This window comes from Meleagris gallopavo, chromosome Z, assembly GCF_905368555.1.
Source record: "Meleagris gallopavo chromosome Z, MGAL_WU_HG_1.1, whole genome shotgun sequence".
NCBI classification, from domain to species: Eukaryota; Metazoa; Chordata; class Aves; order Galliformes; family Phasianidae; genus Meleagris; species Meleagris gallopavo.
This window is the reverse complement of record NC_139435.1, coordinates 3,315,099-3,339,666: the sequence shown is the minus strand read 5'-3', so window position 1 is coordinate 3,339,666 and position 24,568 is coordinate 3,315,099. Positions and strand designations below refer to the sequence as shown.

Here is a 24,568-nt window from a genome sequence, read left to right as displayed (position 1 = left end):
AACAACTTAAAACACTTCTTTCTATTAATAGTTCCCCAGAATACCATGGTAATAGTCATAATGTGGAACATATATAATCTATTTCTTCATTTTTGTGCAAATAGAGTTCACTAAGAACTTCACATGGGAAAGGTCAAACTGTTCTGAAGACCAAAAATCTGTATTACAAAATACATTTTTCTAACGTAAAATTAACACTGATGTTATTTTGACTTTCCTATTTTCTTATAAATTTTCTTTCTTGAGATAAAAATATATACTGTCATGAGTTGTTATACAATTAATTTTATGAGCCAATAGGATTGTGGATGTAGCAAAGCATTTGTGACCAGAATTTGACTACAATATATCAGTGTTTTCTTTTTTAAAAGCTGCTATAGTTTGTAAAATAAATAATTAATGACAAAGACAGTAAAGAGCAATTTTAATATAGTAAACATTCTGATTTTTTTTTTCTTCTTCAGACCACTGAGTCTTTAATATTTCTTAATCTGGGAAACTTTCAACCTTAAAAAAAAAAAAAAAAAAAAAAAGCATTTAAAACTTTAAAAGCAAGTAGGAGAAATAATTATCAAAATCTGTTGAAGCAAGAGAAAATTTTAACCATACGCTTCCCTATGAGCTTTCATCAGCATGTTTGGTTTACAGGGAGAGGTAACACGGGGAAGAAAGGCTTCACTCAAAATATATTTTTCAACATACTGCATGAATTCCATATAGACTAGCTGCCTACAGAGCAGTATTAATCTGGATCTGTTACAGACCAGTGTTCGAGAAACATATAGATGTTGTACTGAGGGACACAGCTTAGTGTGAAATACTGATTATAGGTGGACAGTTGGGCTGTATGAGCTTGAAATTCTTTTCCAACCTTGGTGATTCTATGATTCTCTGATTCCATGGAAGCTGATTGTTTCTATAGTTTATATATCATGTAATTCTTTTTATGGGAAGATCTTCTACTGCTGTCGTGGTATCTGAGTACACATCATTTGAAATTGTTATAAATATCCTTATGAAATTGATGCATATTTCTTTTACTGTAGAATCAAATTTTTTCATGACAGTGTCTATAAATTTTCCCATGGTGCTTCATCTCCACCTTGCGGATGGGTTTTTCCTTAGGTTTATATAAAATTCGCATTAAACCTTACATTTAGTGCAAAGTACAAGCAGAAATTATCCTTAAGTTTTTAACTAAGGCAGGAAAGTGCTTATGTAACAAAATCTAAAAAATATCTTAATTTTAATCAAGAAACAGAGGAGGAAAAATAGATGATACTATTTGGTACACGTACAACATTAGGTAGGTAATTTCGTTGGTAACATTAAAATCAAATGCAAAGCATGCAAAAAAAAAATAAAATAAAAAAATCAAGTGTCTCACAGAATCATATATTGCAATGGCATTACAATAAGAACAACACGATTTGCCCAGTCAAAAGCAATTATGCTAGGGTAAAGGGGAAAATATAGGAAAGCTGTGGTCATCATAAACGTTGTCAGCCCAAATCTGCATCTCTGTGCTTCCTAAGCCAACTCGCTTTACTACTTAACTTACATCTCAATGATTTTTTTATTTTTTTTTTTCCTTAATGAAATGGGTCTACCATGACTGCAGAAATAAAGTTTCTGTCAAGTTTATCCTTTTTAAGAGTGCATGGTCAACATTTATTTTATTTTTTCCTTTTATGTCATCCCTGAAATGCTCTTGTTTATTGGTATATCACATTGCAGACACAGGCACAAATACATAATGAACTACTATAATCTAATGAGGACATTAACCTTCAAACTAATAAAAAAGTGTATTTGTCTTTTATACATGCCAAATATACTGTGCATTGCTTTTCCTCTTGAACTGAACTTTTGATGGCTGTTTTGTTTTAATTGAACTTGTAATTAAAGGGACAACATTGTCAACAAAATTGTTCTTGTAAGTTGCAAATCATACAAATCATTTTGAAATGTGCTGCATACCTTTAATTGGCAATCACTGAAAGGGTGCTCAGCAATTCAAAGAAGTGCTCAGCACCTTAAAATTACTGATTAAATAATAAAAAGTTACAGAAGGTAAAGAAATCAAATGCTGTATCTGTTTGATCAAAGCATGAAGACAAAAAAAGGTGAGGAAGCTAGTTCGAACATACACCAGACTTTCTGGATGAAAACTTGTGATAGTCATATTTTAATGTCATGCTTATTATGGTAACTAACATTTCTTTGTATGTTAGGCCAGCACTCCAAAATCTGTTCCCCACCAAAGTGCACAGTATCTACTGAATAAACACCACAAAATGTATTCTGGCCCTTCTTTACCCACTATTCTAGTAATTTTTCTATGCCTTAGGTCTGGATTGATTGTCTGGATACCAGTATTATTTCCTTTTTTCTCTTGTCAATAAAGACTTTTGGCCTGGCATGAATGCAATAAGGTGATATGAAAATAAGGCTTTAGGAGATCCAAGGATTAATTCTACAAAACTGATTGAACATGTTTACTGGATTTCTAATGGGAGCTCAGTAATTCTGCTCACTGTCCAGGGTTTTCCATATGCTCACTACAATCAAATCACCTAGCAGATCCTTTTGCTGAAGTCTAGTTTCCTAGTAAAGGAACCAGATCTTCCACTAAAAGGGTGCTGTCAAACTGTGATTATAGAAATAGAAATATATGAAGATATTATATAAAGGATTTCTGGATACCCATAAAAATAGGAAACCTGTTCCTGAATAAGTTGGTTCTAAAATAACAAATAACAAAAATAACAAATACTCTTCCATTTACTGTTAGTAACTGGCAAATAAAAAGAATAATTAAGAAATAATTTGACTGTAATGATGCTGTGAACAACTGAAGAAGTATCATGAAGCACATTATTCTTTTTGTTTGCAACTCCCTGGGTGTTGCACTGACAGTATGGTGTATAGTAGCTTTTCCTTAGGAGATCCAAGTGTCTTGGCCATATTCATCTTTCCTTCATTTCCTGGTTGTGACTTTTGAAATGATTCTGTGAGCTAAAACTAAAAACAAAACAAAACAAACAAACAAAAATTGTGGTGTTTGCAGATCTTTAGTGCTGAAAAATATTAAACGTGAATACTAGGACATACAGAAGATCGGTGGAAAAGTTTCATGGTAGGGTTAGATGGAGAAAAACAAGAGGATAAAAATACCACTGATCTGATTTATACTATTAGGTTTTGCAGGTTATCTCTAAAACTTTAATTTATATAAGCCTCCTTAAGAAATCAAACTTGGTAATACATAATTTTCTTGGAGGCCTTGAGAGACTTTTATACATGATGGTGACACATGTATTTTGCACCCATGATTATGGTATGAAAAATTACACCTGTTCTGGAAAATAGAAGCTGTTATAATTAACATGAATACATCTGGTATTGGTTTTAGTATTTCTGTTCCAAATATCAAAATGTTTTCCTTTTCTTTAAAACCTCCATTTTTACTTCATTTTGTTTTTCTTTTCAGAAATGAAGAAAAAGATAATGTGATTACCACAACTCTCACTAAGAAGTGTGGGAAAGAAACAGATGAAATAACAGTCTAGTAAATCTAATTCTTTTTAACATAAATATTTAAATGTGTTAAATGTGACAATTTTGGAGGGACCTGATTATGAATTCTGAACACTTGGATTTGACAGTAAGGTCAGACTTCCCCCACAGAGTTCACATATCTAAAATGAATAAAGGCACAATACTTAAAGTCATATCATTTGACAGTGCATTACTATATTCAATATTTCACTTCTACATGCATTAAATATGTCTCTGTCCTAGAGATACCAATTTCTGGACAAATCCCCGAGGCTATACAGTGAAGCTGAGAAATCACTGTGCCTCTTGATGAACACAGACCTGAAATTACAAAAACCATTCAGGTAGAGACCAAATGTTTCTGTCTATTGTATATAGGTCTTGCACTCTTTAGTAGGTGACCAAGTAAAAGCACAATAAAAGAGCAGCAGCAAACATTGGCAAAATTTCTGATTTTTTTTCAGAGAGCTGCAAAGGATCACGGGGAATGAATGACATCTTCCTGGTCAGAGCCATTTCCAGGCTGTAGAAGGAAGTCAGGTTTCACGGAGCTGTTGTAATAGATTGTTTGCTAAAATCAAATATTCTTGCTTCCTCAAGTGGAGGAAGCAGTTGGAGCCAATATTCAAAAATGCTTGCAGACCATCTGACATCTGAGAGAGCTAGGACTGTTCAGTCTGCAGAAGAGAAGGCTACAAGGTGACCTGATATGTGCTTTCAATATCTTGGTGATATTTCCTGCAGGTTAGCTGCAGAAAAGAAGGGGACAGACTCTTTAGCAGGATCTGTTGGGATAGAACAAACGGAAATGATTTCAAGCCAAAAGAGAGTAGATTTAGGTTAGATATAAGGAGAAAATCTTTTACAGTGAGGACGGTGCGGCACTGGAACAGGTTGCCCTGTGATGTGGTTGATGTTCCGTCCCTGGAGACTTTCAAGGTGAGGCTGGATCAGATCCTGGGCAATCTGACTTATCAGTGGTGTCCCTGATCAGTGCAGGAGAGTTGGACTAGATGGCCTTCAGAGTCCCTTCCAACTCTAAGGAATCTATGCTTCTATGATTTGTATAGAGTCTTCCAGACAGAGAGCAACCCTTTCCCTGATCACCAAGAACTAACAAAATAATTACTGAGGAAATTGAGTCAATTCTACTTATATTTTCTCTCTGAGGGGCAACTTGTGTTTTCTCTCTCAGGGGCAAAGTGATGTTGACCAGTTTCTCAGTGGATGGAGCTGTCAGTGACCATCACCAACAATCTGCAAGTAGGCATGTGTCCTGGCTTTTCATTGAAAACTAGCTACCACACATTGCAGTGTTTTTGAGTTCTTTTTGCAAATCGTGGGAGTCAATCAACATGTCTCAAATGTTTTTTAGTAGTTACTAGAGGGAAACTGTGAAAGTACACATTTGGCCTTGAAAACAATATTTCAGGGGCCAGAAGGCATTTAATTCACATCATATTGCAAGGGCACCACATGTTTTGACAGGCCCTGAGAGAGGTAATTCAATGAGCATCACTTTAATGATATATGATTTAGACAGCTATTTTTTCCTTTTGTCCTCTCTGTGACCCTGCTCCTTCCCCTTTTCTATTCAGTGCTTCCACAGACTCACTGTCACAAAGATGTCAAATATGTTGCCAATTGTGTCCTTGCTCAGAAAATAAAATGAAAAGGATAGAATTAAATGTGCAGATGACTGCGCAGTTTGCAATTCAAGGCAAAGAAAATTAATTCAATTCTCTAAATCCTTTTGCTTTTCAAAAGAGTAGGTTAGACATTCCAGTCTCATCCCTCATGAAAGCCCATTGAAACCAATATAGTTTAACAGAAGGAAGTTTTACTCAGGACAAGCAATTACTTGTGAAGGTGAAATAAATGGAATCATCACTGAAACACTGGTGTAAATAATCAGTCAAGAAAGTAAATAATGTATTGAATGATAAAGAAAAATTCTGTTATCACTTATCATTCTGACCTATTATCCTGATGAAAACAAGCATGGCGTTCTGCAAGACACTGTGCTAACAATGAATAAAAGGTCCTTTTTTGTCCTTAAAATTATAAAAACTAGCTACTCCTGAAAATCAGAAACGTCCACTCTAGCATACCTGAAATTCAAGCCGTATGGGTTCTGTCTCCCTACTCTTGATGATATTCAAAACATAAAAATTATTGAGAGGGATGGAAGGGATACTGGGGAAAGAGACTTTTCATTCTTTATAGGAAACCCATAAACTTTGCAGAATTGAACCACATATAGTGATTGTTCCTTCATAGCTCAGCCACCATCTTAAGGTACTTCTCAGCCTAAGAAGAGAAACTGAACCAGATTCCAGGGTGTAGGTTGGTAAGAATCCAACACATTAATTCAAGGTTGCAAAGAATCACCACTGGCTATGAAGGAAATCATAGACTTGGCAATGCCATACTAAACAATGCCAGTACAATTTAATATTAGAAGGAATGGGAAGGAAAAGGGACAAAGACTTCTAGCAGATCTACTGAAAAGCTGAAAAAAAACGGCCTTCTAAATGTTGTGTCTTCAAAATTCTCATTGTATATTGAAATGAAGGATGATGAGTCTATGCAACCATGCTTTTCTCTGCATTGCAAGTTAAACGATTCAGATTTGTTAATATATACCTCTGTGAGACTTCAGTCACACTTCTCACCTGGTCCTGGATAAAGAATTTTGTAATCTGTTGTTGGGTTAGTTTTTTTTATTTATTTTATTCTTTTATTTTTAAATTTCTATTTATCTTTCACCTAGCTTAATAATTTTATATTCATAGCCCATGGGAAATAATATGAGTGCTGAAAATTTTTTATTTATTCAGTCAGTTAACCTCATCATAAGTTGAGGAAATATACTTGCATGTTAATATTGGACTGGTTGATATGTGTATTAATGAAGGAGATGTAGTTAACTGTAGGAATCTGTATAAAGAACTTGTTGAGGGACAGACAAAAAAATGTGAGTTTGCAGTTCATGCTGTGTTCTGAAGCTATGTGTTCCTCCTCCTTGGCTTGATCTAGTTCCCAAAGAGCTTCCCTCTCTGTGTGTCCAATGCTAGCCTTGTTAATCAAGAGTGATCAATAGCTGCAATGGAACAGGATTGTGACAGGCATAGAAAATTGTGGGAAAAACAGAAATAGATCTGTGGGAAGTTTTTGAGATGACAAGTGTCATGGTTTTATTTATTTATTTATTTATTTATTTATTTATTTGGTTTTCAGTATTCTGCATCAAAACATCATGTAGTGTATTGGGAATTAAAATGTTAATGATCCAATTCCAGGTACCTATCCCTATATATCATGGAAGTCATGGGATCTGGCCCTTCCGAGTGGGGTGGTCTCTTACTGCCTGGCAGTGGGTGCTGGAGGGTGCTTTCCTAGCTGTTCCAAGCTTTTCAGACTTGACTTGGTCTCAGAGACTCTCTTTCTCCTAATTTATTTGATTTATTAGTCTCAATTTCAATTAGGTTGTATTATATTGTGTTATCTTGCATTCTGGTATCATAGTTAGTAAAATAAGTTTTCCTCCATAGATTGTTGCCACTGTTTTTTTTTCTCCCTTCCTTCCTTCCCATTTTGTGGGGCCGGGGTCGGGAGGGAGGGCAGGGGCCTACTGCCCCCCCTGTCATGGGTGTAGATTGATCTAGTTAACTCTGTGACAACAAGGAGAAAGGTTCAGCTGACCTCTATTGCTGAAGAGAATAACAAGCCTTACAACTAGAACTGATGTCTAGCTGTAAGGTAGAACCAATGCTTAGTCAGATTTATACTGTTTTGAATTTTTTGATTTGTTTGCTTTAGGACATGATACACTATTCATCTGCCCTCATTTCTGGATATAAGTTTTGATTCTGAGTTATCTTACTTCTCCTCACATAATTGCAAATGATAGTGACTGCACAAAACAACTGATGAGAACGTCAGTCAACAGACAACAACATCATAACCAACAATTTCTAATCTGAAGGCTTTGCAAATGTTGGTTAATGGATAAATGTATCTCAGGATGGCAGTTCATCTCCCTCAGCTTAGGGCAGCAGGGGTTGTCACTTTGCAAGCTGGCTTGGATTGTAGTAACAGCTAAATAATCTGGAGATACCTAGTTATCTTCTGTAGTTAGAATCTCAAAATTGTAAAATCTTGGGTTGGAAGAGATTGTAAAGATCATTTGGCTCCACCACTTGTGCAGTGGGCAGGGTTGCCACCCATTAGATCAGGCTGCCCAGATCCCATCCAACCTAGCTTTGAATGCCTGCAGGAATGAGGTACCCACAACTTCTCTGGACAGTCTTTTCTAGGGGCTCTCTGAATGAAGAATTTCCTGCTAACATCCAAACTAAATTTCCCCTCCTTTAGTTTAAAGCCATTCTCCCTTGTCCTCCAGTCCTCTAAGCATCCTGATGGTCCTCCTCTGAAACTGCTCAAACAGCTCTATATTCTTCTTGTGCTAGAGGGCTCCACTTGTGGATGCAGTACTTGATCTGGACCTATAGGGGCAGACTAGAGGGGTACAATTCCCTCTCCCACTCTGCTACCACTCCTCTTTTGATGTAGCACAAGGTACTGTTGCCCTTCTGGTCTCTAAGCATACACTGCTGTCTTGCATTAAACTTTTAATCCATTAGCACCCCCAACACCTTCTCTGCAGGGCTGCTCTCAATGTGCTATTCTCCCAGTCTGTACATATATCTGTGATTGCACTGTCATAAAAACACTTTGGAGTTCTACTTGCTGAATCTCATTAGGTCATTAGGTTCACATGAGCTCACTTCTTAAGGTTGTTCAGGTTCCTTTTATGACATTCCTTCCTTTTGTCATATTAACCACATCACTCAGTTTCATCTGCAAACCCACTGAAGTTGCACTCTATTGCACTGTTTGTCTAGGTTATAAGGAGGTCTAAACTCCAAGAAAACCAGAAACCACGAAGCTTTTATAATTATGTGTCATAATTGTATTCTTTTCAGGAAATTTGGGAAATATTTTAGAAATAATTGTGCTGTGCTGTAGTTATACAATGCATGTGCTCAAGTATCCAAGACTGCAGTAAATGAGGGATGGAAACAGAGATTGCTTTTACATATCCTCCCTGGGCAAGGACCATGCTTTCACTGTATCTGTATGGCCTACAGAAGAATATGATCATGGTCCATAAAATATAAAACAACCCAAGTAGAATGCAAGAGAGAAGTTAAGCAATGATTATTAAAATCACAGAAATATTTTTTTCTGGCTTGGAGGAATATTATATATTGACTATAAAAATAATTTTCAGATTATATCAGCTTTTTGTTACATAAATTCAGCTTCTATCCTTGACACAATGGTCAGTTAGTATCAAGAAAGCTGAGAGAAACTTGCATTTTTTCATTTTCTTTCCGTGAAGGTTATATGGACACTTCACAATGGATGTGTATTTTTTTTCCTACTGGTTTTGTGTAGCAAATGCAGAGGAGAGAGAAAAGAACAAAGTCATGCAAAAGCATCCAAGTAATAGTCTCGGGAACTGGGAGAAAGAATTGTTCTTCATAACTCATATTCCTCACAAGACAGAAAAGGTGTGTGAATTAATCTCTGTACCTCCATGTGTAATTACATATAACAAAGAACAGGAGGTAATAGATGAATTTTTCTCTGATGGAGATAAGATGGAGATCATCCTCATGAAATTCTCCTCATGAACTTGAATGTGCATAAGTCCATGGGGCCGGATGATGTCACAGAATCACACAGAATGGCCAGAGTTGGAAGGGACCTCAAGGATCATGAATCTCCAACCCCCCTGACACATGCAGGGCCACCAACTTCCACATTTAATACTAGACCAGGCTGCCCAGGGCCCCATCCAACCTGGCCTTGAACAACTCCAGAGACAGGGCATCCGCAACCTCTCTGGGCAGTCTGTTCCAGCACCTTACTACTCTCTCTGTAAAGTGTTGGTGCTCAGTCAAGTTAGAGAGCTCTCACAGTTTCTTGCAGCATCAGAATAGTTCTCTGAATAGTTCTCTGAACAGTTCTGCTTTATTGTGATCAATACATCTTTGTCAACGTTTTACGGGCTGGTTTAGTCCGGTTCCATGACTAGCAGGGCGGAGGGATCCGCGGATCCGCGCCTCCGGAAAAGGGAAACAGGGGACCCCAAAATAACTGAAAACAGCGGCAACAATCTGAGGTGAAACAAACTAATTTACTAAATATAGTATCAGCAAAATATAATGAGAGAGAGAGAGAGAGAGAGTGTGTGTGAAAGGTGGATCGGCCTCACCACAACGCTGAGGTGAGAAGTGAGGTCCAGTTGAGCCGATGAAGAAAAGCAGACGGTGAAGAGCAGACAGAGCAGCGCAGGCAAAAAAGAGCAGATGAAGAAGAGAACATGAGGTGCCTTGCTAGGAGTTACATCTCCTCGCTGACCGCAAAGCCCCCTGGGGAAATGTAGTTCTTCTCCTGCTGACAGGCACCTGGAACTTGAGCATCAGCAGTCAAACCCCCAGTGCATTACATGATGTTATGATGTGGAATACTGATAACGAGAAATCATAAAACCATTACAATCTTGTATACCATTCACTTACAAGCCAGGAATTCCTCTTCCTCTAATCAGTTAATTGGCCTAGCTTCTCCCAAACAAAGTGATAAAGGATGAAAGGTTTCTTAACTGTGATAAGGTTAACAACGCATACAGAAAGAACCTCCTGTTTACCCTTAGACACAAACAGATACCATTTGCTCTCTGTCTTACACTCCAGACTCCCAAGGTTTCACAGTGATAGAGTCTATCAAAGAGTCTGATAAATTCTTTGGTAACTCACTCACAGTTACATCTTCCCTCACAGTAAAGAACTTCCCCCAGCCATCCAACCTAAATCTTCCCTCCTTCAACTTAAAATCATTTCCCTTTCTTCTACCATTACCTACCCTTTCAAAGAGCTGACTCTCTTCCAGTTTGTAGGCTCCCTTTAAGTACTGGAAGACTTCAGTGGGGCCACCCTGCAAACTTCTTTTCTCCAGGCTGAACAAGCCCAGCTCACCTGTCTTCGTAGGGGAGGTGCTCCAGTCCTCTGATCATCTTCGTGGCTCTCCTCTGGACCCTCTCCAACAGCTCTCCATCTTTCTTGTACTGGGGGCTCCAGACCTGGATGCAGTATTCCAGATGGGGCCTCACAAGAGCTGAATAGAGGGGGACAATCACCTCTCTGTCCCTACTGGCCACCCCTCTTCTGATGGAGCCCAGGATACCATTTACCATTTGCCTTCCAAGCTGCAAGGGCACACTGCTGGCTCATGTTAAGTTTTTCATCCATAAGGACCCCCAGGTCCTTCTCTGCAGGGCTGCTCTCAAGGACTGCTCCTTCCAGTCTGTATGGATGCCTGGGATTCCTCTGGCCCAAATGCAAAACCTTGCACTTTGCTGTGTTGAACCTCATTAGGTTAATCCAGACTCAGCTTTCAAGCCAGTTAAAGTCCCCCTGAATGGCATCTCTGCCTTCCACTGTTTCAACCACACCACTCAGCTTGGTGTCATCAGCAAACTTGCTGACAGTGCACTCAATTCAGTTCTTGATGTCATTGATAAAGATGTTAAAGAGCACCAGTCCCAAGACTGACCCTTGGGGGACGCCGCTCGTTACCGGCCTCCACCTGGACATAGAACCATTGATGACCACCCTCTGTCTGCGGCCTTTTAACTAGTTTCTTATCCATCAAGTGGTCCACTCATCAAATCTACATTCCTCCAATTTGGAGATAAGGATGTGGTGGGGGACCATGCCATTTACCTCAAGTCCAGGTAAATGACATTGGTTACCTTTCCCTTGTCCACCAATGCCGTCACTCCATCATAGAAGGCCACCAGATTGGCTAAGCGTGACCTTCCCCTGGTGAAGCTGTGCTGGTTGTCTCAGATCACACACTCACTTCTAATGTGATTAAGCATTTCATCCAGTATCTGTTCCATGTTCCCAGGCACAGAGGTGAGGCTCACCAGCCTGCAGCATATCCATTCTAGGGTTCTGAAAGAGATGGCTGATGTGGTTGCCAAGCCACTCTCCATCATATCTGAAAAATCACGGCTGTCTGGTGAAGTTCCCCAGTGATTGGAAAGAGGGAAACATTACTTCCACTTAAAGACAGGGAGAAAGGTAGACCCAGGAAACTACAGGGTGGTGAGCCTCACTTCTGTGCCTGGGAAGATAATGAAGCAGATCCTTCTAGAAGCCATGTTAAGGTACATACGAGATAAAGAAGTGATTCAAGACAGCCAGCATGGCTTCACCAAGGACAGATTCTGCCTGACCAAACTGGTAGCCTTTTATGATGAAGTCCACGGCTTTGGTGGACAGGGGAAGGGTGATGGATGTCATCTACCTGAACTTCTGCAAGGTCTTTAACATCGTCCCTCACCACATCCTTCTCTCTAAACTAGAGAGGTGTGGATTTGAAGGATGCACTGTTCTATGGATTATGAACTGGCTGGCTGGTTGCAGCCAGAGTTGTGATCAATGGCTCTATGCCAGGATGGAGGCTGGTCACAAGTGGTGTCCCTCAGGGGTTGGTCTTGGGATCAGTGCTCTTCAACATCTTCATCAATGACATTGACGATGGCATCGAGTGCACTCTCAGCAAGTTTGCAGATGACACCAAACTGAGGGGTGCAGACAGTACACTGGAAGGAAGGGAAGCCATCAGAGGGACCTACACAGGCTGGAGAAGTGAGCATGAACCTAATGAAGTTCAATAAGGCCAAGTGCGGGGTGCTGCACTTGGCTTGGTGCAATCCCAGGTACTTATATAAACCAGGGAAAGATCTTGAGACCAGCCCTGTGGAGAAGGTCCTGGGGGTCCTGGTGAACAAGAAGCTGGACATGAGCCAGCAGTGTGCAGCTTGGAAGGCCAATTGTTTTCTGGGCTGCATTAAAAAAGGAGTGGCCAGCAGGGAGAGGGAGGTGATTGCCCCCTCTACTTGGCTCTTGTGAGGCCCCATCTGCAGTACTGCGTCCAGGCCTGGGGCCCCCAGCACAGGAAGGACGTGGAGCTCTTGGAGCAGGTCCAGAGGAGGGCCATTAAGATGATCAGAGGACTGGAGCACCTCTCCTCTGAGGAAAGGTTGAGGGAACTGGGATTGTTTAGCTTGGAGAAGAGAAGGCTCCAGGGAGACCTCATTGTGGTCTTCCAATACTTGAAGGGAACATATAAACAGGAGGGGGAACAGCTGTTTACAAGGGTGGGTAGTGATAGGACAAGGGGGAATGGTTTTAAACTGAGACAGGAGAGGCTTAGGTTAGAAATTAAGAGCAAGTTTTTCTTTACACAGAGGGTGGTGATGCACTGGAACAGGTTGCCTGACGTTCTGGATTCCCCATCCCTGGAGGCATTCAAGTCCAGGCTGAATGTGGCTCTGGACAGCCTGGTCTGGTGGTTGGCAACACTGCACATAGCAGGAAGGTTGAAACTACATGATCATGATTGTCCTTTTCTACACAGGCTATTCTATGTATCCATTATTCTTGTCTATTTTTTTTTTTTTTTTTTTTTTTTTTTCCCAAGGAAAACAGCAGAGTCTGCTGTTCTGTGCTGCAACTGTTGCAGCTGCACAGTTTTTATATCTACTTTTTTTTTTCCCCTCCTCAAGAAACAAATAAACAAGCAAACAAACAATTATATAAATAAATAAAAAGAAAAAGAGAAAGAAGGACAGTTAATATCACTGTAATTTTTAAAATATTATTACTGTTATTTAATATGTTCTTGCATGTAATCTTCTCAGCTTTGATTACAGTTTTAAATCTTTTTTTAAATTATTTATTTATTCTTTTTTTTTCTTTTTCCCTAATACTCAATTATTCACTGACCTCTGCAAACATGATACACTAATCCACATTTAAAATACGCTTCATAGCATCTGGGGAGAACTAAGACATTATACCCAGGCATTTCTGCTGGGCTGGATTATGACTTTGATGGCATCAAGGCAATTAATAGTTTCAATATCTAGATACAAAATGCTCTTGCCTTTGTATCAGTCCACAAGATAATCACTACAGGGACCCATAAAACCGTACTGTTTGGAGAAGCCAAATTAATGATGCAAAAGCTACTGGCACATGTGATTGCATCACTATTGCTACACTTCAATACAGTTGGACTAAGATCAAATAAAAACCACTTCATATCCACCAATTCTCACAAGGTTGGATTTTTATTAACATCTGTGTTTGTTTATATGAGGAATAAATATTTAAATGGCAGAGGCAGAATCTTGAAATTAGTTTCTTTTTTTTTCCCATTGCTTGAAACAAATTCACATGACTTTCTTTCTTGCATAAATTACTATTTTGTGCAAGTTGCATGGCCAGGGTATTGAATAGATACTTCTGAGCTACTTATTTAATCAAATAAATTAATCTGCCAGTTGTAATGCATCTTTTCAATACTTAATGTCAGAAAACATTAAGAATTTTATCATTTACTCATTAATACATTTAGAAAATATATGGAGAAAATGTGGATGTTGGTACTGTCTTCTGCACAAACTGAGAATGAGACATAGTCCTGATCCCCAAGGAATTTTTGCCTAAAATACAAACGTAGGTGATGGAAACAAGAAAGTTATTTTGCAAATGCAGGAAGGAGTAATGAACTACAATAGAAAAGCAGTGTTACTACAATAATTCATCTTTATTTTTTCAAACTACCTAAAAAAAAATCAAAATATTAATTTTAAATTAATTTCAAATACCGTGAGATTTCATTCATTTGATTATGCTTTTTTTTTCCCAATTATTATTATTATGACTGTGTGCATAGAAACATTAGGAAGACAAACAAACAAACAAAAACACGCACACACAAAAAAAGAAAAAACGAGTAGGTGTTTTCTGTTCTTTAGATATATCTTAACAAATCGGAGTTATTTCCTTCTGTATCTAAGCACTTACAGTATTATCAAATGCCTATCAGAAATTGTAGTCAAGTCCAGATTAAAATATTTAGATCTTAAAAATATCATTTCTTTAGAAAATAAATTACTGTAGTTTTTGATGGCACTACTGTTTTTCTGCATTTGTCCTCTTGCCATTAATATTTTCAAACTACTACAGCCCTCTTTATCAGCTCTTCTTAATTGCATTTGCAGTATTATCATGTAGCAAAAGTTTGAAAATGTCATTTTGGAACCTGTCATGATTTTAGTACAATTAATTAATAGCATCTTAAGCAAAATTAAGAGTCCAGTCACTGTGAAATCTTATGACATATGTGCTTCCTATCACAAAGAAAATTATATCAGCAGAGACTCTTGTTGTTCTCATGGCTGTGAATTATGTAAAAGTCAAGAGCGCATTTGAGGCTAGGCAGGATAGAGCTTCAAATGCTTCTAAATCAAAATAATAATTATTCACATTTTTATGAAAGGAATAATAAAATAGATTCACTTGTCTGCAGCAGCAAGGAGACGGACTTTGGATCTATGTCATCTTCAATTTTACACTGACATGATTTGGAAAGGAAGAGTGAGTTGAACGTGAATCTCCTATACTGCCGGAGAGCAACCTATTGTGCTACTGAGTAAAAGGTGGCATAAAAGTTCTGCTTTATCCTATTCTGTTACACTAGTTCAGTCTTCACTTCTCAACAAACTCAAAGGACTATGGTTTTAACCTGTGTACATGAAAGCTAATCCATATCTCGCACAAGGAAAACAGAATCAGAACAACACAAAGTCCTCTGAAGTATCTAGTATGTAGTTCTTCTCTTCTGAGAACCAGGTATCTGGAACTGTCCAGGATCCACGGAACTGGAGCACTGACCCTTTAACTCTCAGTGAACAACATGATGTTATGGTGTGGAATACCATAACAAAAACCATAAAATCATGACAACTATGGAGGAATAAATAGCAAACCCCTCCTCTGAGTAGTTGTCATGTCAGTCAAGTCCAGATCAAAAGGTGCAGAAAAAGGATGGATATTGCAAAGCACATATGGCTAGTTTGTAGTACTCATTCAAACCTAACACTGATCCCCTAAAGGTTACAAAGAACTGCAAATACATGATTGAAAATAATACTTGAGAGAAAAATAGGGCATTCAAGGCTAATGTAGAACTCAGGAGAAACAGAAGAATCCCATGCAGAAGAAAGTGCATTTTTAGTTCTTCTCTGCTACACATAATTTAACTTCAGTGAGGTATTTTATTTTATTTTATTTTATTTTATTTTATTTTATTTTATTTTATTTATTTTCTGCATGATAGACATCCTATTCCAAGACAAGATGAGGTGTTACTGCCAAGAAGAGTTATAATAAAAAAAAATAATAATAAATTCTTTTTTCCCTAGGTACTTTTCTTTACTAAGAATCTACACCTGACTGTTTTGAATAAATATTTTTATTTGTAGTTATATCATATGATTATACAGTATGATTTCACTACCAGAAGAATTGTTCCAACATGAATTCACATCTTCACTATTCTCATGGATTGTGAAACCCTATTTTAACAGCTGTACAATTTCCAGTGCTTGGACTAGTATAAGTTACTGTTGTAGTTGTAAAAGTTGCAGACTTTTACATGAAAGCTGTCATTGGGGGACAATGCAAATTTGCTTACAGGAAATGGGTATGAAAACATGGATTATGTATTTTACCTGCAGCGAATGTACTGAAGTGACTGCAGGCTGACTTCAAGATTATCAGACCATGAACACTTATCTGTGTAGGGGGACTGTGTAATTCAGACGGTGTAAACTTCCACAAAGCTGTTTTGACTAAATTTGCTGTATGTCTTCTTCCTGATGAATGCCAAAATTACATTCAAAAACAAAACAAAACAAAACAAACAAACAACAAAAAAAAACACCTCAGACTTCACTCAAGGCTTTTAATTGCAGACAATGTACATCATCAGCAACTGTCCTCTGGGGAAAATTAGAGCTCTTACAGTGGACTAAACTAGGCCTTCTTCTCTAGTTACAACCTATAACTTCTCAGTTACTGTGCTGAGGTTCTCTCAGGGGAAATAATAATAAAATTTTCAGCAGCAGGCAACTAAATGCAAAACAAAACCTTTTGTCGCTTGTTCAGTAAATTATGCATACTTAACAGAACCCTACAAAAGCAAGACTGCTCTTCCAACATCTGGCATTTCAAGTCACACTCAGGAAGAATTTCTTCTCAGAAAGAGATGTCAGTCATAGGCACAGGCTGCACATGTTCCTGGAGGTATTTAAGGAAAGAGTAGATGTAGAAGGGATAAGGATTATTGGTGATAGGTGGTCAGTGGGTTAGATGATTGTACAGATCTTTTCCAAACTTAATGATTCTATGATTATATAATTGTGTGATTCATAATCTGTTCTATTTAACTATATATCCCCTAATATTTTTTATAATATTTTTATAATGCTATCTAGAATCTATATGTAAGAACATACACATTTTTTTTCCTCAATAGTTAGTAAATGAAAAATGAATGATAGAGAGGAAAAAGGAGCATTTGAGAGTGATACATTTTTAACCTTTATATGATTGTTGTGTGCTAGGACAAAGAAAGAGCCAATATTTTATTGGAAGATATATTAGCCTTTTGAATGTAGATGAAATCGACTTCAATACTGTAAAAGATTGCTAAGCTATAGCAATTTATTTGGAAGCTAGAATGCGTCTATCAAAAATTTAAACATATTTGTGTATGCTATTTATTTATCAATATTGTTGTTTGTGAGAAGAAAATCTGTTGTTTGCTCATTAAAACACCATGGTGGGATATCCAAGGTACTAATTTGGACAGTCAGTGATCTCCTGGGAGTTATTTCTGTGCACTGAAGTGCAGTTCATGTAAAATGAAATGTTCCTGATCACTTTGTGCTGAGTTAGAAAGTTGTTAATTTGGAAAGCAGCATCTTAAAATTTAAATATTGTGGGCTTCTTTGTTGTTCTGATTCATGATGCAAATAATGGCACTATTAAATGAGAGCAAAGCAGTTAACCTGTTCAAATGCAAAGTCTAGGATTAGAGATACTTGAAATATGACCATGAAAGTCACTGAAATTGCCTGATTGGCTAATGGAAGATGGAGGGCGCTGGAGATGGGATACTTTGTTGTGCTGTTGCAGATGTTGAGAGGTAAACACATCAAGAGATGATGTGAGGCCTAGGATTAAGCAAACTCATGTGATACTTCTAAATTGTGAATGTATAATGAAAAATCATAGAGAACAATTGCTCCATTTCCCGTGGCATTATGTGAAGTAAACATTTCAAGCCTTTCTACTGAGGTCACCGTACAAAGAGTTAATGAAGCAGAAACACTCCAAGGATTCATTGCCTAAGCATACTTAGATGTGTTCTATATAAATGTTCAATTGGCAGTAGTGAAATTACTTCACTGATGTTTTAAAGAAACTGTGGACAATGTATGCTTCTAGCATTAAATGGGCTGTTCATAATTAATTTCTTATTTTCTAAGCCAATGTAACAATCTGACTGTAACTTTTATTAAGCATTACAAAGTTAAAAGGGGAAGAAAAAGTCTAGAGGTCATAAACTCCTTCATACAATTTAGAGTGCTTCAAGGAGTTATTGCTGCACTTGTGCCTGCTAATGTATCTGCAATTTTCCTTGGAGTTAACTTTTTTCGTCACAGTAATTGCCTCGTAAATGGTTACCACCAAATGCTATATCACTGTGAAACAACTTAATGCTGATGGTATGAGATGTAATTCATGAGCCTAGGAAAGGGTGTTGTCTTGTTATGTTCTACAAAGCCCCAAACTGTACTGAAGCTAACACAGTATTTCACAAGCCGCAGGAACATCTTACAGTGCCTTAACAATGTCATGTCCTTAACACTTCCTTAAGCTTGTTAGTATTTCCTGGGAAATCAAAGGCTGAGAAAACTTATATCACATTTCTTCCTGCTCTGTAAATAAAATAAATAAATAAATAAATTCAATTAAAGCCCTAATAAATGGAGCACTGCTATGAACACCTGAAGAGTGCAACTATTAAAGCCTTTGCGGTACTGATTTGTATTATGCAGATTACTCTGCAAACCCTCAGGTTGGCAATGATCCGTTTTCTTTCACCATCTTCTCTCCATTACAGAAATAGAAACACATATCCCCCAAGAACAGTTCTTTGGGAATAAATGCCAGATGTGGAGATTTTAAGACTAGAAGGAACTATTATGACTTCTGCATAACAAGCCATCGAATTTTTACAAAGTGTCAAGCCCTTAACTTGACTGTGCTAAAAACCCACATTATGAGTGTAATTCATCTTCCAGCACAGAGCATGTGAACTGTTTCAGTGATTTTATCACTTCTATTGCTCTTCCTCAGAGAGTACCAAGGGATCAATCCTCACACTTAGTTTTACCTACCACTTTCTTCCTGGAGGCTTAAGTATTACATGACAATCCTCATTCACTCAAGATCACAGAATCACAGAATCACAGAATTGTAGGGGTTGGAAGGGACCTCTAGAGATCATCGAGACCAACCGCCCTGCCAAAGCAGGTTCCCTACACCAGGTCGCACAGGTAGGCAACCAGGCGAGACTTGAATATCTCCAGAGAAGGAGACTCCACAACCTCCCTGGGCAGCCTGTTCCAGTGCTCCGTCACCCTCACCGTGAAGAAGTTCTTACGCACATTCGTGCAAAACTTCCTATGCTGCAGATTATGTCCGTTTCCCCTCGTCCTGTCTCCACGTACCACTGAAAAGAGACTGGCCTCACCGCTATGGCCGCCACACCTCAGATATTTATAAACCTGGATCAGGTCCCCTCTCAGTCGTCTTTTCTCAAGGCTAAACAGACCCAGTTCACTCAGCCTTTCTTCAGAGGGGAGATGCTCCAGGCCCTTCACCATCTTTGTGGCCCTCCGCTGGACTCTTTCCAAGAGATCCCTGTCTTTTTTGTACTGGGGAGCCCAAAACTGGACACAGTACTCCAGATGAGGCCTTACCAGGGCAGAGTAGAGGGGGAGGATCACCTCCCTCGACCTGCTGGACACGCTCTTTTAATGCACCCCAGAATGCCATTGGCCTTTTTGGCCACGAGGGCACACTGCTAGGTCATGGCCAACCTGTCGTCCACCAGGACGCCCAGGTCCCTCTCTGCAGAGCTCCTCTCCAGCAGCTCATCCCCCAGCCTGTATTGGTGCATGCAATTATTCCTCCCTAGGTGTAAGACCCTACACTTGCTTGTGTTGAACCTCATCCGGTTTCTTACTGCCCAGCTCTCCAGCCTGTCCAGGTCTCGCTGAATGGCAGCACAGCCTTCAGGCGTGTCAGCCAATCCTCCCAACTTCGTATCATCAGCAAACTTGCTGAGGGTGGCCACTATCCCCTCATCAAGGTCATTGATGAAGATGTTGAACAAGACCGGACCCAGCACAGACTCCTGGGGGACACCACTGGTTACAGGTCTCCAGCCAGACTCTGCACCACCAACGACGACCCTCTGCGCTCTGCCAGTCAGCCAGTTCTCAACCCACCTCACTGTCCACTCGTCTATCCCACACTTCCTCAGCTTTGTTATAAGGATGTCGTGGGAGACAGTATCAAATGCCTTTCTAAAATCAATGTAGACTACATCTATTGCTCTTCCCCCATCCACCCAGCATGTGACAGCATCATAGAAGGCCACCTGGTTGGTCGAGCACAACCTCCCCTTGGTGAAGCCATGCTGACTACTTGTGATAACCTCCTTTTCTCCCAGTTGTCTGGAGATGGTATCCAGCACAAGCTGTTCCATCACCTTTCCAGGGACAGAGGTGAAGCTGACAGGCCTATAATTACCTGGATCTTCCTTCTTGCCCTTTTTGAAGACCGGAGTGACGTTGGCTATCCTCCAGTCTTCAGAGACCTCCCCTGTTATCCAAGACCTCTCAAAAATGATGGAGAGCGGTTCGGCAATGACCTCCGCCAGCTCCCTCAGCACACGTGGATGCACCCCATCAGGTCCCATGGACTTGTGGACCTTACTACTGCCTAGGCGCTCACGCACGTCCTCTTTCTTGACTAAAGGAAAGTCTCCCATTCCCCAGACCCTCTCACTAACCTCCAGGGTGTGGGATTCCTGTGGGAGAGCCTTTTCACTGAAGACGGAAGTAAAGAAGGCATTCAGTCTCTGCCTTCTCATCATCCCCCGTTACCAGAACCCCCCCTCACTTAGTACGGGGCCCACATTCTCTCTAGTTTTCCTTTTGCTGTTAACATACTTGAAGAAGCCTTTTTTATTATCCTTTACCACTTTAGCCAGATTCAATTCCAGACGGGCTTTAGCCTTCCTCGTTGCATCCCTACAGGCCCTGACTACATTCCTATATTCTTCCCAAGTGGTCAGACCCTTTTTCCACATTTCATGGACCTTCTTCTTTCCTTTGAGCTTGCACATGAGCTCCTTGCTCATCCACACAGGTCTCCTGCCACCTTTTCCCGATTTCTTGCTCACAGGGACGCACCAATCCTGAGCTTGGAAGAAGAGCTGTTTAAATGCTGACCAGCTCTCAGAGGCCCCCTTACCTTCTAACACCCGAGCCCACGGGATAGCTCCAAGTAGGTCCCAGAAGAGATCAAAGTTGGCTCTCCTAAAGTCCAGGGTAGCAATCCTACTTATTGCTTTGCTTCTTCCACTCAGGATCTTGAACTCCACCATCTCATGATCACTACAACCCAAGCTGCCCCCAACCTTTATTTCCTTTACAAGTCCATCCCTGTTGGTGAGAATAAGGTCCAGTAACACCCCTCCCCGCATCAGTTCTCCACCACCTGCATCAGAAAGTTGTCTTCAACACACTGCAAGAACCGTCTGGACCGTGCGTGCATGGCCATGTTGGTCGTCCAGCAAATATCTGGATAATTGAAGTCCCCCATAAGCACCAGTGCCTGAGAACATGACGCTACATGCAGTTGCTTTTGGAAAGCCTCATCAGCCTCCTCATCCTGATCAAGGGCCTGTAGTACACACCCACAACAGTGTCACCCTTACCAGCCTGCCCCTTGATTCTCACCCATAAGCTCTCCACTGCTACATCACTCTCCCCCAAGTGAAGTTCAATACATTCTAGCTGCTCTCTCACATAAAGAGCAACTCCACCACCCCGCCTAGCCAGCCGATCTTTCCTAAAAAGCACATAGTCCTCCATGACAACATTCCAGTCATGCGAGCTGTCCCACCACGTCTCCGTGATCGCAATGAGATCATGACCTTGCGACCGCACACAGAACTCCAGCTCTTCCTTTTTATTCCCCATGCTACGCGCATTAGTATACAGGCACTTAAGAGAAGCGGCATCCCCCCACCCCTCTCTAAGCCTTTGAACTCCTCTGTCTCCACCCATCAAGTTCTGTTTGGAGCCTCAAACTGCCCCCTCAGTCCCAGCGGTCCTCATTTTGTCCCCTTCCCCCTTCATACCTAGTTTAAACACCTGTCAATAAGTCCCGCCAGTTCCTCGGCTAGAACCCTCTTTCCCCATGGAGACAGGCTGCTTCCATTTGCAGCCATCATGCCAGGTGCCGAGTAAATTGCCCCATGATCAAAAAAACCAAAACTCCTGCGTTTGCACCAACTCCTAAGCCATTTGTTCAAGAGATGGGTTTTTAGGCTCATCCCAGTATCGTTTCCTGCCACTGAAGGTACAGATGTAATAACCACCTGCACACCTGTTCCTTCAAATACCTGCCCCAGTCCCCTGAAGTCATCTTTGATAGCCTTCAGGCTTTTCTCACCAACTTCTTCACTGCCAGCCTGTACTACCAACAGTGGATAGTAGTCAGAAGGGCAGATCAGTCTGGGAAGTCTCCTAGCAATGTCCCTGACCCGTGCCCCTGGGAGGCAGCACACCTCTCTGCGGGTAGGGTCGGGCCGGCATATAGGGCCTTCGGTTCCTTGCAGCAGGGACTCACCTATGACAACCACCCTTCTATCCTTCTGGGTGGAGGAAGTCTTGAGGCGTGGGATTGACCGCTTCCCCCGAGGCACCCTCACAGGTGGGCCTCCCTCCACACCTGCACACACCTCTCCCTTGGGTTCCAGGGCCTCCAATCTATTCCACAGAGGCACCTGGGGAGCCGAGCATGGTCTGGGGGGGGGAGAGGGGGGGGACAACGCCCATAATGCCGAGTAGGTATCTGTTTCCACCCGTCCTTCTCTCTCAAACAGCTTTGCTCTACTCGGCAACAACAGGGCAGAGGCTCCTCCACTGAGCAGCGGATATCACCTTGTCCTTCTGGGAGAGAGTTCTGTCCCAGTCCCACACTCCCTAGTTCTTCATAAGTATTGTGAGGGGAAGGAGCAGACTGAGGGCTCACTGTATCAGGAGCACAGTCTGTCTGTCAATTCCTCTCTGTCACCTGTTTGCAAGGTGACTGGGGGCCACATGCTCCATAGGGAGCCTCAGTTGCATGCAGGGACCTCGGCACTGATAGGGCCTGGTACCACCAGTCAACTTCCTTTTCACAGTCCTTGATGGTCCTCAGCCTCTCCACCTCTTCCCTCAGGCAGGCCACCAGACTGAGAAGATCATTTACCTGGTCGCACCTTACACAGGCACTGCCTCCATCGCCTGGCACTTCAAGGGCCAGACTTTGGCACTCATTGCAGCCAGCAACCTGAACGCTAGTGTGCTGTTTTGGGACCTCAGTCTGGGTCGCCATACTCTTCTTGGCTACAGCCTTCCTCTTACGTGTGCAGGGGACCTCTGCCTGGGTCTCCACATGTTTCCTGGCAGTAGCCTTCCGCCGGGACGCAGCCATGGCAATCCAGCAGACCCACTAGCACCAGCACAATCAGAGTAGCCTTACCAAGTGTGACTAACAGCTCCGCCCCGTTACTGAAAGTGCTGGATCTGCCCTCGCACTTTTACCAGGTCGTTGACGGGTGCAACCGCACTTATCACCCTCTTCACAGTGACAAAACTCCTCCTCCCCATCTGGGTGGGCAGTGGCGCCACGGCCCTCTTCAACGCTCTTATTGGGGGGGGGAGGGAGGGAGGCGGGGACGGAGCCGCTACTCTGGCAACGCCCCCGCCACGTGAGCCGCTCTCGCAAGAGGTGCCGGGCTGCTCCGATGCCTCGGGAATCCCTGGATGAGGGAAAACCAAGCGAGTCCCCTATGCACCCTGCGATCAGCCGCCTCAGCTCTGCCTGGGGCAGCTCCGAAGCAGCAAACCTCGGCGATCAAAAGGGGATCTTGATGGTGGTTTTGATTCTTAAATGTACCTCACTTGCAATTCTCTGATTTTTTTCCCATTTCAGTTAAAGCAAAATTATTGATGGCCTTTTGCATGAAAAACAAACAACAATAGCAAAAAAAAAAAAAAAAAAAAAAAAAAAGAAGCAGTTCCTCACTTATTATATATATTTTATACAAACTAAGTGAAAATAATAACAATTTTAATCACATCCTTTACTTTAGATCCTATGAACAGTGTCTTTGAAATCAGTGAGATGTTAAAACAAATAATGTTTCATGTTCTCACACCAGCAACCATGAAGAGTAGCCCTAGCACTTTTATAAAGATATCTAGGAGGTAAAATATGTCATAACTCTTAGTGATATGAAGACACTAATTGTTCATATATAACTAACAGTACGTTTACATCATCTCACTATTCCATTTCCAATCTGCATGATTATCCTTCTCCATATATTGTACAATAGTCACTGATAAATTCCCTTCTAATGAGATAAATCAACAGCCTGGCAAACTAATAGAAAGAACTTTGGGTTAATTTAGATAATATAATTTATACTTATGTGTACTGACACTGTACATAATTCAATTGTGGCAAATTTCATTTTCAACTTAGATTATGAAGAAATTTGTTGTGGAATTTAAGACATGAATTAGAATGATTTCGTAATGACGGATTAATAGATATGGCTACACTAATGTGTATGCAGCTTCACATAAATATACACATATGTGTACACATTCACATACTACATCCATATTGCTAACATATAAAATTTCATCCAGAAA

General features: G+C 40.6%; 1 pseudogene; it reads right to left on the bottom strand.

Annotated features, from left to right (window-relative positions):
* The window catches only part of LOC146542107 (uncharacterized), a 66,375-nt pseudogene extending 43,036 nt beyond the window's left edge, over positions 1-23,339 (bottom strand).
* Between the last annotated feature and the right edge of the window lie 1,229 nt (positions 23,340-24,568).